The sequence below is a fragment of the Zingiber officinale genome, chromosome 7A (genome assembly GCF_018446385.1).
Source record: "Zingiber officinale cultivar Zhangliang chromosome 7A, Zo_v1.1, whole genome shotgun sequence".
NCBI lineage: Eukaryota > Viridiplantae > Streptophyta > Magnoliopsida > Zingiberales > Zingiberaceae > Zingiber > Zingiber officinale.
Window position 1 is genome coordinate 39,400,146 of NC_055998.1, and position 13,933 is coordinate 39,414,078.

The following is a 13,933-nucleotide window of genomic DNA, read 5'->3' on the forward strand; positions in this document are numbered from 1 at the left end:
TGAGTAACTCCTGTAGCTGTTCTTGCAGTTCCTTTAACTCGGTTGGTGCCATCCGGTAAGGTGCTTTAGAGATTGGCTTAGTACCCGGAACTAGTTCAATCATAAATTCTATTTCTCTATCGGGTGCTAATCCTGGTAGTTCCTCTGGAAATACCTCCGGATAGTTGCATACTACTCTGACCTCTTCTATCTTCTGGTTCCCGGTTTGTCTTGCATCAACCACGTGTGCTAGAAATCCAGCACATCCTTCGTCTAACATTCTCTATGCCTTTACAGCGGATAAGAATCCTTCAGTTTCCTTCCCAGATTCCCTAATTAATTCAAACATTGGTTCGGCTTCAGGACGGAAGACTACTTTCTTCTTACGGCACTCGATTGACGCACCGTACTTGCTCAGGAAGTCCATGCCTAATATAATGTCATAGTCCCGCATATCGAGTACTATCAGGTTGCTGTAAAGTTCCCTGTCTGCGATCTGGATAGGTACGGCCCGCAGCATATGATCTGATGGCATAACCTCCCCGGATGGTAGGGTTGTTAAGAACGTGATATCCAGGGTCTAGGGTGGTATGTATAATCTCTTGGTAAATGATGCCGAGACGAACGAGTGTGTCGCCCCCGTATCAAACAATACTAAAGCATACTGACTGAAAATAGGCAGCTGACCTGTAACGACAGTAGAGGCGTTTGCCACATCTTCCTTAGTGAGCGAGGAAACCCTGGCGTTTGCAGTTGGCGGGGCCTCCAATCTCCCTTGGCTAATCGGTGTCCCTTCAATGGTAGCTTGCATCTGATGTAGTTGTGAGGGAACACTCCTGTTCTGGTTATTCTGCTGGGGGGGTGCTTGAATCCGGTTGGTGCAGTCTCTAGCCAGATGTCCTTCCCCTCCGTAATTATAGCACCTCTTTGAACCCTTGTGACATACTCCGGATGCAGCTTTCCGCAAATAGTGCACTGGGGGTATCTCGGTTGCTTATTCGTTGGGCCACCTTTAGCATTGTCCCATTGCTTCCTTTTTCTAGTAGAGGTCCCCTTCCAGTTTGTTTTGCTGCCTGAGGGTCTCTGTCCGTCTGTTCGGGACTGACTCTTATTCTCGTTCATTGCTTTCTGATAGTGCTCCGTGATCAGGGCACTGCTGACTAGTTCCTCTGTAGTCTGCGGTCTATTAACTCCGCTAGCTACGTTCAGTGCTATCTCAGGTCGGAGCATTTTCAGCATCAGTCTGACCCTTTCCCTTTCCGTGCGAACCAACTCCGGACATAAGCGTGCCAATCGGTTGAAGCGTTTCACTGCCTCGTTCACTGATAGGTCACCTTGCCGAAACTCTGTGAATTCGTCATAGTGTCGGTTTGTCACTTGCATATGGAAGAACTCCTCAAGGAACTCTGTTTCGAAGTCCATCCAGGTCATCAGATTAATCTATCTCTTTGCCTTTACTCTTTCCCACCACATCCTTGCGTCTCCAGAAAAACAGAATGATACACATTTGATCTTTTCCGGCACGAGCCAGTCCAGCAATTCTACTATGCTTTCCACTGTCTTGAACCAGGCCTGGGCGTCCCATGGTTCGCAAGTACCCGAGAAATTCTCCGGCTCAGCCGTAGCCACTGTATCAAGTAGGTCTCCTGTCGGACCACCGGAATAGGGGCTATCGGTGGTACTGGTGCAACTACTGTAATAACTGGCGCTACGTTCTGATTCACTGGCGGGGTGGCAGGATTTCCTTGCTGACCCATTAAAGTCGTGATCAATTGTTGTTGCTCCGCGATCTGACACTGGAGGTCAGTAACTACCTGTGTCAGATCCGGTGGAGTCGCTGTCTCGTCGGCTCAAGTATTGCGTCTCCTGGCCATGCTTATCTTCATTTAAACGACAACAAATTATCGTTATTTCTATCCAATTTATCATAAGGTCGTTATCATTCTTACTCTACCAACATGCATTCCTATCCTAAACTTGTGACTTATCATAATCAAACAGGATAAGTAAACATGCATAATATTAAAGCATCATAACAAAAGAAGTTAACTTAAACATATAAATTCTTACTTGGAGCGGCAGGAGGAAGGCTTGACATGTATGTAGTGAGAGGCTAACTTGGCTCTGATACCAAACTGTAACGCCCCGCCCCTCCTGCTAAGGCGACGGGGGTTACTTACCATACTTAACAACTTAATAACTTATTACAGCGGAAGTCTTACTTGTAAATTTTTGAAACATAGAGTCCATATGTCATACTTAACATTATTTCAAGACATATAGAGTAACATGATAAAATGTCATGGAGTTATAACATAGTAATATAAACTAGGCATAATTCCTATTAAATAAAAGCAGGTCTTTTTCTTCTTTAGCCAGTCACTGCCACACACATCCTGCTAGCCCCTCCTGCTGCTCTCCTAGTTCATCCATCCTTTGCCCTTATCTGTGGTACAAGAAAGTAAGTTGTGAGCACTCATGGCTCAGTAAGTTCCTTTCCTACTCACAAAAACCGTATAGCATATCAACAATCATAAAGCATACATCATAGCACAAGGTATCATGGCATAACATACATGATCATCATACATGTCATAATCATCATCATAGATATCATGGCATAATCATAGCATAAACACAAGGTAGCATGGCATATCATAAACATGATCATCATAATTATCATGGCATATTCCTAAGGTATATGCAGGGTGAACTCTTAAACATACATCATGAAACATATGCATCATGTCTTTTTAAAACGTATAGCATAGATACTTAAACATAATCTCAACATAAGAGGGGATCCCGGCTTGTACCACGTACATAAATGCGCGCGTCCTAGTAGGTCCTGTTGGTTGCTACTCGGAAAACCTAGAGGTTCCACTGTACAAAAATTTTCTACAAAGGTCTGAACCTTTTCCTAGCTACCATGTGTTCTTTTAAATTAAATTTTGGATCGCCTGCGGAACTTAACACGTTTGATCCAAAACTTAATCTATTCGTTCTTTTAGGTTTTGACTTGGGTCTCCTGCGGAACTTAACACATTCGACCCAAATCACCTTAAGTTATTAATTTCATTAAATATTAATTTCCATAATTGGTTCCCAGTACTGACGTGGCGAGGCACATGGCCTTCTTGGATATGGGAGCAACCACCACCGACTAGACAAAACCTTTTATGGAAAAATAATATTTAATTTCCTAAAATAACTTTAGGTTAACCAAAAAGAACAATCAAATCACAAGGGAAAGAAAAACAAAAGAACACTATATCGAAAACAAATTCGAAACTCTAGAATCGTATGCCTCTTGTATTTGGTATTATTTCCATAAATAACTAGTATGATGCGGAAAGATAAATTACTAGTTATACCTTGTAGAAAAACCTCTTGATCTTCTACCGTATTCCTCTTCTAACCTCGGACGTTGTGTGGGCAACGATCTTCCGAGATGAGAAACCACCAAGCACCTTCTTCTTCTCCTAGCTAGGTTCGGCCAATCACAAAGAAGCTTCACCAAGGACGAAGAACAAAACACCAACCAAGCTCCAAGGGATACAAGCTTTCTCTCCTTCTTCTTCTTCTTCTCCAAGTAGTATCCGGCCACCACAAGAACTCCAAGCAAGAGATAAGTTTCGGCCACCAAAAAGAGGAAGAAAGGAAGAGGATGGCCGGCCACAATAATTTTCTTCAAGGATGAATAATTTCGGCCACCACCAATGCTCCAAGGGATGCTAGAGATGAGACTTGCTTTCTCTCCTTCTTCTCCTTCCTTGATCCGGCCACAAACAAAAGCTCCACCAAGAAGATAGGTTTCGGCCAACAAGAGGAGAAGAGAGAAAGGGAAGGGCCGGCCACCACACCAAGGAAAAGAGGGAGGAAAAATAATAGAGGTTGTTCACCATGAAGGCACCCCTACCCCTTCTTTTATATTCCTTGGCTTTGGCAAATAAGGAAATTTATTTATAATAAAATTTCCTTAACTTTCCTTGATAACAATTAATTAAGAAAAAAAATTAAATAAATTTTCCTAATTAATTGTATGTGGCCGGCCACCTCATGTAGAGCAAATAGGATAATTTTAATCAACAATTAAAACTTCCTTTTTTGTCTTTGGAAATTTTAAAAAAAATAAAATTTCCTTTTAAAATCCCTTCATGGTTGATAAAAAGAAATTTCTATAATTTTAATTTTCAACATGTGAATAATTTTTCAGAGAAAATAAAATATCTTTCCAATCTACAAATAAGGAAAGAGATCTAATCTCTTTCTTTTAATCTTTTTGTAGATCTTTTTAAAGAGAGATATTTTAATTTTAATTCTCTGTAATAAATTATATCTTCCACATAATAAAAATAAAAATAAAAATTCTTTTTAATTTAATGGGGGCCGGCCACCTAAGCTTGGGTTCAAGCTAGGGCCGGCCACCCATGAACCAAGGCTTGGCCGGCCCTAGCTTGAACCACAAGCTAGCTTGGCCGGCCCCTTTCTCATGGATATGAAGGTGGGTATAGGTGGGTATAGTACTCTATAAATAAGAGTCTACGATAGGGACCGAGAGGAGGAATTGATTTTGGTCTCCCGATAAAATTAAGCATCCCGTGTTCGCCCCGAACACACAACTTAATTTTATCAATAATAATTCATTCCACTAGAGAACTATTATTGAACTACCGCACCAATCCCAAATTACATTTTTGGGCTCCTTCTTATTATGAGTGTGTTAGTCTCCCTGTGTTTAAGATATCGAATGTCCACTAATTAAGTGAGTTACTGACAACTCATTTAATTAATATCTAAGTCCAAGAGTAGTACCACTCAACCTTATTGTCATGTCGGACTAAGTCCACCTGCAGGGTTTATCATGACAATCCTTATGAGCTCCTCTTGGGGACATTATCAACCTAGTATCTCTAGGACACAGTTTCCTTCTATAATCAACAACACACACTATAAGTGATATCATTTCCCAACTTATCGGTCTTATTGATTCATCGAACTAAATCTCACCCACTGATAAATTAAAGAAATAAATATCAAATATATGTGCTTGTTATTATATTAGGATTAAGAGCGCACACTTCCATAATAACCAAGGTCTTTGTTTCTTCATAAAGTCAGTATAAAAGAAACGACCTCAAATGGTCCTACTCAATACACTCTAAGTGTACTAGTGTAATTATATAGTCAAGATAAACTGATACCTAATTACACTACGACCTTCTAATGGTTTGTTCCTTTCCATTTTGGTCGTGAGCTACTGTTTATAATTTATAAGGTACTGATAACATCATCTTCTGTATGTGGCACCACATACTATGTTATCTACAGTATAAATTAATTGAACAACTACAACTAAATGTAGACAATTTGACCAAATGTGATTCTTTATTCATAATGAATGTTTACAAAGCTTAGGCTTTCAGTATACACTCCAACAATCTCCCACTTATACTAAAAGACTAAGCTGCCATATCTGCTGCCATACATCTGATTCTCAACCCTTCAACATGCCCATCAAAAGCTCTTGCCTTAAGGACCTTAGTGAAAGGATCTATAGGTCATCACTTGATGCAATCTAGGCAGCAACAACTTCTCCTCGTTTATACGATTTCTCGTATTGGGTGGTACTTGCGCTCTATTGTGTTTACTTGCCTTTATAGACTTATGGTTTCTTCGAGTTTGCTACTGCACCAATATTATTACAATAAATTGTAATAATCTTTGGACAAACCAGAATCATATTTAAGTCTATCTTGAGATTATTGAGTCATTCAGCTTTTATAGCTACCTCAGAGGCTTGCCATATACTTAGCTTCTATGGTGGAGTCCAGAAAAACACCTATGCTTATCACTCTTCCATAGTTATGACTTTACCTCCTAAAGTAAACTCAAAACCCCGAGGTTGACTTACTATTGTCCCTATCCGATTGGAAGTCAAAATCTGTGCAACCCACAGGGACCAAATTAACTGCCTTGTAAGCTAGCATATAATCTCTAGTGCCTCTAAGGTACTTCAATATATGCTTTACTACAGTCCACTATCCTTGTCCAGGGTTACTTTGATATCTGCTAACTATGCCCTTGGCAAAACAGATTTCTTATCTCGTGCATAGCATTCATTAGGCTTCCGACAGCCGAAGCATAAAGAACTGCCTTTATTTCCTTTATCACCTTTGATGTCTACAGAGACATATCTTTAGATAAAGTTACTCCATCCTGAAAAGGTAAGAAACCTTTCTTGGAGTTTTGCATGCTTTAAAACGAGCAAGGATTTTTCCGATGTATGAAGCTTGGGATAAGTAAAATATTCTTTTCTTGCGATCCTTTATTACTTTGATCTCAAGAATATATTCATTCTCCCAAGTCCTTTATATCGAATTGTTTGGACAACCATACCCTTACTTCTGACAACATTTTGATATTGTTTCCAACTACCAAAAATGTTATCTACGTATAGTACAAGAAATACCACCATGCTTCCATCACACCTTTTGTATACACAAGACTTACCCGGTTACTAAATAAATCCATAGGTCTGAATTACTTTGATAAACCGGATGTTCTAAGACCTTGAAGCTTTGCCTCAGTCCATAGACTGATTGAGCTTTACACAAGATGCTCTTAGCCCTTTGCAATGAACCCTTCTGGTTGCTTTATATGGATGCTTTCTTCAAGACTTCCATTAAGGAATGCTGTCTTGACATCCACTTGCCAAATAGATAAAAGAATCCGGATAGACTTAAGCATGGCTACCAGTGAAAAAAATTTCCTTTTTCATCAAGCCTTGCTTTGAAGGTTTCTACCTCCCTGTCTATCCCTCTTTTTTCCTATTATAGACCTTTTACACCCAAAGGCTTTTACACCACTTTGTGGTTCTACAAGCTTCCAGATTTTATTAGAATACATATATTCTAATTCTATTATTCATTACTCTTTGCCAAGATGCTGCATATTTATCTTGGAGTGCTTCGTCATATGCCCGGAGATCAGGTTCATGTCCTTCAGGGATCGAGTTCAAAAACTCTCCCAAAACATGAATCTTTTAAGGTTGCTTAACAACCCTCCCACTACGACAAGGCATTTTCTGCAATTGTGTATCATTTGTGATACGTGTTGCAGTTTTCTTGTGGTATCTCATCTTGTACAGTTGGTACTAGATTAGACATGTCTTTTATTATTTCCTTAAGAACAAATTTACTTATGAGCACGTGGTTCATTATATAGTCCTTTTAAAATCAGTCATTGATGCTAACAATGACCTTCTGATTTTAAGACTATAAACCTACTTTTGTTTATCTAGGATAACTTACAAACAAGTGAACTCCTATCCAACTTATTATTATCTCTCTTTAACATATGTGCTGGATTACCCGAATCCGAATATGCTTCAAAATAGGCTTACGCCTATTCAGCAATTCTATATGAGTAAAGAGTTCTAACTTGGAAGGTACTATGTTCACTTTCGTTTTCAGAGTTTTATCCTTAAAATAAATTTGGTAATTTTCTGAATAACTCATCATCTATCTAATTATTCCATAAGAGCCCTTTACCTTCTTTCTACTACACCATTCTGTTGGGGTGTACCAGATGCAGTTAGTTGGGATTGAAATCCAACTACTGATAAGTGACTCCTAAAATCTCTCAAGAGGTACTTGCCACTATGATCTTCCATAGTGACTTTTTACTTTAACATTTCTCCGCATCAACCTTGTACTCTTTGAACTAATCAAAGTACTTAGTCTTGCGGTACATTAAGTAAATTTATTTGTATCTTGAATAGTTGTCTATAAAATAGACAAAATATTCAATACTACCTCTTGTCTGGATAGTTATAGGATCACACAAATCAGAATGAACCGATTTCAACATATCTTTGACTCCATACCCCTTGGACTTAAAAGCTTCTTGGTTATTTTCCTTCCAAGTAAGACTCGCAGGTTGGAAATATTTCCACTACCAATGAACCCAAAAGTTCATTAGCTACCACTGAATCCTACTCAAGTATAACCTAGCTTTTAGATGCCAAAGATATAATTGGTTCATTTCCGAAGGTTGCTTTCTCTTAAAATTAGAAGATGTGTTACTAATTTCCATTTGTTGCATCGTGGGAGTTATTGGATTATAAATTGTCAACCATCATACCAGAATAGATAACTTCCCTATTTTTCTTGATAGCAACTTTGTTATCAAAATAGACACAATATCTATAATAGTTTAGAAACTGAAATCAGGTTCTTTCTAAACTTGGTACGTAAAGACAATTACTTAAAATCCATATTTTATCAAAGGATAAACATCTCCCACTGCAATAGCTACCACTTTTACAGTAGTGTCCATGTGGACGGTGACTTACCTTTCATTTAGTTGTCGGGTTTCCTGGAACCCTGCAATGAATTGCAGACATGATTAATGGCATCTTGTATCTACACTCCAGGTTCTGGTAGATAACACCACTAGACATGTTTCAACTAATGAATCAAATACACCTAAATTGTTCTTAGTTCTAAGAAGACAGTCTACCTTAATGTCCAAGTCCTATTTCCAATCATTACAATTGGGACTACTAAGTCTTTTTCTATAGTATGACTACTAGGGATTGACAAACATCCTAAGAATCACAAAAATATTTGGTCAAGATCAACTCCTTAAAATCTCCATAAATTTTGCGTATACAAAATCAAAGAGGAGATTTTATGTAACGACCCGACTCCTGGGTACTAAGCTGTGAGCCGGATCGCTACCTTAACTACTGAAGCTACTGTGCTGTACTGAGCGGAAACTGGGTAAAATAAAACATTACCAAACTATGGTAGTTGCCTCTATTAACACTGTGAGAGGGATTTTATACTTAACTACCTTCTAGATATTCATAGCTATGCTGGGGGGGGGGGGTGAACTAGAACTTTGGATCGGTCCGTGGAACGATCCACTAACACGCACAGGAACGCTGGCTGGATCGGTCTGCCGACCGATCCAGCTGCTCACTGATCGGTCGGCGGACCGATCAGTGGCTCACTGATCGCGCACAGGAATGCTAGCTGGATCGGTCTGCCGACCGATCCAGCTGCTCACTGATCGGTCGGCTGACCGATCAGTGACCGACCGATCCAGCTGCTCACTGATCGGTCGGCTGACCGATCAGTGACCGCTGATTTCGTCACGAACTCTCTGTTCGCGGATGGAACGGTCGGCTGACCGATCCTGGGAGATACAGTAGGCTATTGTATCCATCTGGATCGGTCGGCTGACCGATCCAGGAGAATAAATGGCACTGGATCGGTCTGCTGACCGATCCAGGCTCTGATAGTCTGAAACGAAATCAGAATTTCTGATTTCCAGCACTGATTCGTGCCCATAATCACATACATAAGCTCTAGATACATGAAAAACACTCTAGCATGTAAGTACTAACATTCTAAACATGATAAACTAAACTAGACATAGTTTACTAAGCTATAACAACTAGTAACAAGACTAAGTCATAAAACTAGACATGTTAAGTACTAAAACTGAGATAAAAGCGTATAGATCCCAAGGATCTTTATTCCAGACCCCTTGCACACACACATCATCGTAGCATCGCCCTCCAACCTCCGCTAGTCCACTTTTCTTTTACCGGTATCTGCAGTATAAGAAAATTAGCATCTGTAAGCTAATAAGCTTAGTAAGAAACCATCTACCTCACAAAAACATGCAACGATGCGATTATGTTTTTAAAACATGCTGTTTGAAAACTGAACTGAGCATGGCAACATGGCATGGCATACAAACATGTACTGAACTGATCTTGGCATACAAACAAGCTGAGCATAGCATACTGTATCTAAAACTAAGCATGAATACTGATCTGGTAATGCATAAACATCTAACTGGTCATGAACTCAAATCATGAAACTTCACTGAGATAAATAGCTGAAACTGAAACTAAGTTAGTGTTTCCATCACTGATTACATATTTGGAAAACTATATATAATAATAGATGAAAATACTAAACATGCTGCTGGGGCCCTGACAACTGTACCTACTGTGCGCGCATCCCTACAAGACCCGGGATTGCAAGTTCCGAATCCAGGAGGGTTACTAGGTTATCTGAACCTAGGGACGACTGTGGGAGTCCAGCCCATGGATATCTGATCCAAGTACAGTGCCAACTGAATAAAAGTAAAATACTGATTACTGTTTTATTTTACTTTGCTGTTCTAGGTTATCTGAACCTAGAGCTAGGTTATCTGAACCTAGAGGCTACTGTGGGAGCCCACCCAATGGATATCTGATCCATATAGCTGTAATAACTGGTAATAAGCTAAATAAAATGTTTCTAATACATTTTACATGCTGTTAGGACGCCTACTGGTGCATCCTTCTGAACTGGGCATTCTACCGAATGCTTGGTGTGCACTAAAAGCACACCTTAAAACTGAAAACTGTAGAACTACTGAACTAACGCCAAAACTAACAAGCGAGAGCAATTATACTGCAGGTGAGGGGTTTCTTATCTCAATCGTAAGGTTTTCTTACGATTCTAACCGCTAGGTTTTCCGGAAACCTGCTCCGTTCGACGAACCGCTTACGTCCTCGCGTTCCTCTCGCGGAGAAGAACCTTTTTCGTGTTGGAGTCGTCGCCGGAAGATGTTCCCTTGACCCTTGGCTTGCTGTGTCGTGCGTGAGGAAGAGGGGAAGAAGGAAGAAGCGGCGGTGGTGTTGGGAGGGTTTCGGTGGTGAAGGATGTGCCGAACCAAAATAAAATCACCCAACCCCAACTTAAGTTTATATTTATATTAAGTGGGTAACTAGGCTCAACTCCAATATAAATATAAATGTTTCCCTTCTCTTTCAGCACGGCCCTGCTGGGTTCAACTGGTTACTAGCATTATCCCTTAAACCATAGGTCTCGGGTTCGATTCCCGCCTAAGCTATTTTGCGACTTATTTGTTTTTGCTACTTCCGGTACTCCAAAAATTATGTGAAAATATCCTAAAAATCTAGAGAAATCATAGGATATTTCTAAAATAAATTCGGGAATTTTTCGGGCTTTACATTTTATTCATTAATTTTATTATCTCGTCAACTTTACTTTATGACGAATAAAATTAATAGTTGATCTGTCTTTGATCAAATATTTGGTCAAAACTCTTTGAATTTAAAATAACATTGATTCCTCAAACAATATTATTTAAATTCACCAACACCTCAAACACCGTGAATTTTGCATGCCACGTTAGTGTGGACGTATACAAATTCATCATTTGTAAGAGGAGGGTTTTACCCATTGACTATCTTGTCAATATAACATTTTGACAAATAAAATTACCTCAAATACCATGAATCTTGTATGCCACGTTAGAGTGGACGTATACAAATTCAAACATTTGTAAGAGGGGTTTATTAATTTTATTATATTGCCAATGTAGTTTTATGACAAATCAATAGTTGGTTTCCCTTTGATCACACAAGTGATAGTAGTGACTCCGTTGGGGAGGATACTATTAAATGTGTCTAAGTGTATACCATTACTTGACACTAAGTCCATTAATAAGATTATGCCCCTTCCGTTGGGGAAGATCACACGCTCTTAATTAACTTCCTATAGTCATCCAAAAATGGAAGTCTGTTCAAGTGATCCACAAACAAGCTCATCCGTTATGGAGGAAGGCACTCAGAGCCAACGCGCAAGCTTGTTTGCATCACTTACAAACCAATAATGGAGACCATGGGATTTACTTAAAAATCTCTCTCCCACTTAGTTATTTATAAATGAGGAATTTTAACTATGCTAGCCTACTAAACTTGTAAACTAACATGCACACATAGCACAATATAAAAGCAATAAAAAGAAAATCTAATTTTCAACTATTATGGCTTTTATATCTAGTTGTTCTCCGTGTGTTGTCATCCCAAGCTGCTGCCATATTTGGCCACCGCCACTGGATCTAGCTGTCGCATCCATCTTGCTCCTAGTTCCGCTGCGCCTCTGGTCCTTAGAAGGTTCCACGCTTTGCAAGATTCGATCCGCGACATAAATAGAATTTTATATTTTTGATCCTATATTCCATAAAAGGAATGTACATGTATCTAGATCAAAAATAAAATCCTAATAAAACTAAATACAGCTCCTGTTGTATTTTAATACAATCATGCACACACATATAAATGCCCTTGACATGTCCAAGGGTCCAATCACACACATAATAACTAAAAGCCATAATAGTTGGATCCTGCATCCACAAAGTTAGCACATCCTACTATTAACCTGCCTAAATTATGTATGACATGTGCATAATTAACCTAATACCAAATACATAGAGGCAAACCCTAGCTCGATCCAATTGTTGGTTGCTACTCGGAAAACCTAGAGGTTCCACTGTACAAAAATTTTGTACAAAGGTCTGAACCTTTTCCTAGCTACCATGTGTTCTTTTAAATTAAATTTTGGATCGCCTGCGGAACTTAACACGTTTGATCCAAAACTTAATCTATTCGTTCTTTTAGGTTTTGACTTGGGTCTCCTGCGGAACTTAACACGTTCGACCCAAATCACCTTAAGTTATTAATTTCATTAAATATTAATTTCCATAATTGGTTCCCAATACTGACGTGGCGAGGCACATGACCTTCTTGGATATGGGAGCAACCACCACCGACTAGACAAAACCTTTTATGGAAAAATAATATTTAATTTCCTAAAATAACTTTAGGTTAACCGAAAAGAACAATCAAATCACAAGGGAAAGAAAAACAAAAGAACACTATATCGAAAACAAATTCGAAACTCTAGAATCGTATGTCTCTTGTATTTGGTATTATTTCCATAAATAACTAGTATGATGCGGAAAGATAAATTACTAGTTATACCTTGTAGAAAAACCTCTTGATCTTCTACCGCATTCCTCTTCTAACCTCGGACGTTGTGTGGGCAACGATCTTCCAAGATGAGAAACCACCAAGCACCTTCTTCTTCTCCTAGCTAGGTTCGGCCAATCACAAAGAAGCTTCACCAAGGACGAAGAACAAAACACCAACCAAGCTCCAAGGGATACAAGCTTTCTCTCCTCCTTCTTCTTCTTCTCCAAGTAGTATCCGGGCACCACAAGAACTCCAAGCAAGAGATAAGTTTCGGCCACCACAAAAGAGGAAGAAAGGAAGAGGATGGCCGGCCACAATAATTTCCTTCAAAGATGAATAATTTCGGCCACCACCAATGCTCCAAGGGAAGCTAAAGATGAGACCTGCTTTCTCTCCTTCTTCTCCTTCCTTGATCCGGCCACAAACAAAAGCTCCACCAAGAAGATAGGTTTCGGCCAACAAGAGGAGAAGAGAGAAAGGGAAGGGCCGGCCACCACACCAAGGAAAAGAGGGAGGAAAAATAATAGAGGTTGTTCACCATGAAGGCACCCCTACCCCTTCTTTTATATTCCTTGGCTTTGGCAAATAAGGAAATTTATTTATAATAAAATTTCCTTAACTTTCCTTGATAACAATTAATTAAGAAAAAATTAAATAAATTTTCCTAATTAATTGTATGTGGCCGGCCACCTCATGTAGAGCAAATAGGATAATTTTAATCAACAATTAAAACTTCCTTTTTTGTCTTTGGAAATTTTAAAAAAAATAAAATTTCCTTTTAAAATCCCTTCATGGTTGATAAAAAGAAATTTCTATAATTTTAATTTTCAACATGTGAATAATTTTCAGAGAAAATAAAATATCTTTCAATCTACAAATAAGGAAAGAGATCTAATCTCTTTCTTTTAATCTTTTGTAGATCTTTTAAAGAGAGATATTTTAATTTTAATTCTCTGTAATAAATTATATCTTCCACATAATAAAAATTAAAATTAAAATTCTTTTTAATTTAATGGGGGCCGGCCACCTAAGCTTGGGTTCAAGCTAGGGCCGGCCACCCATGAACCAAGGCTTGGCCGGCCCTAGCTTGAACCACAAGCTAGCTTG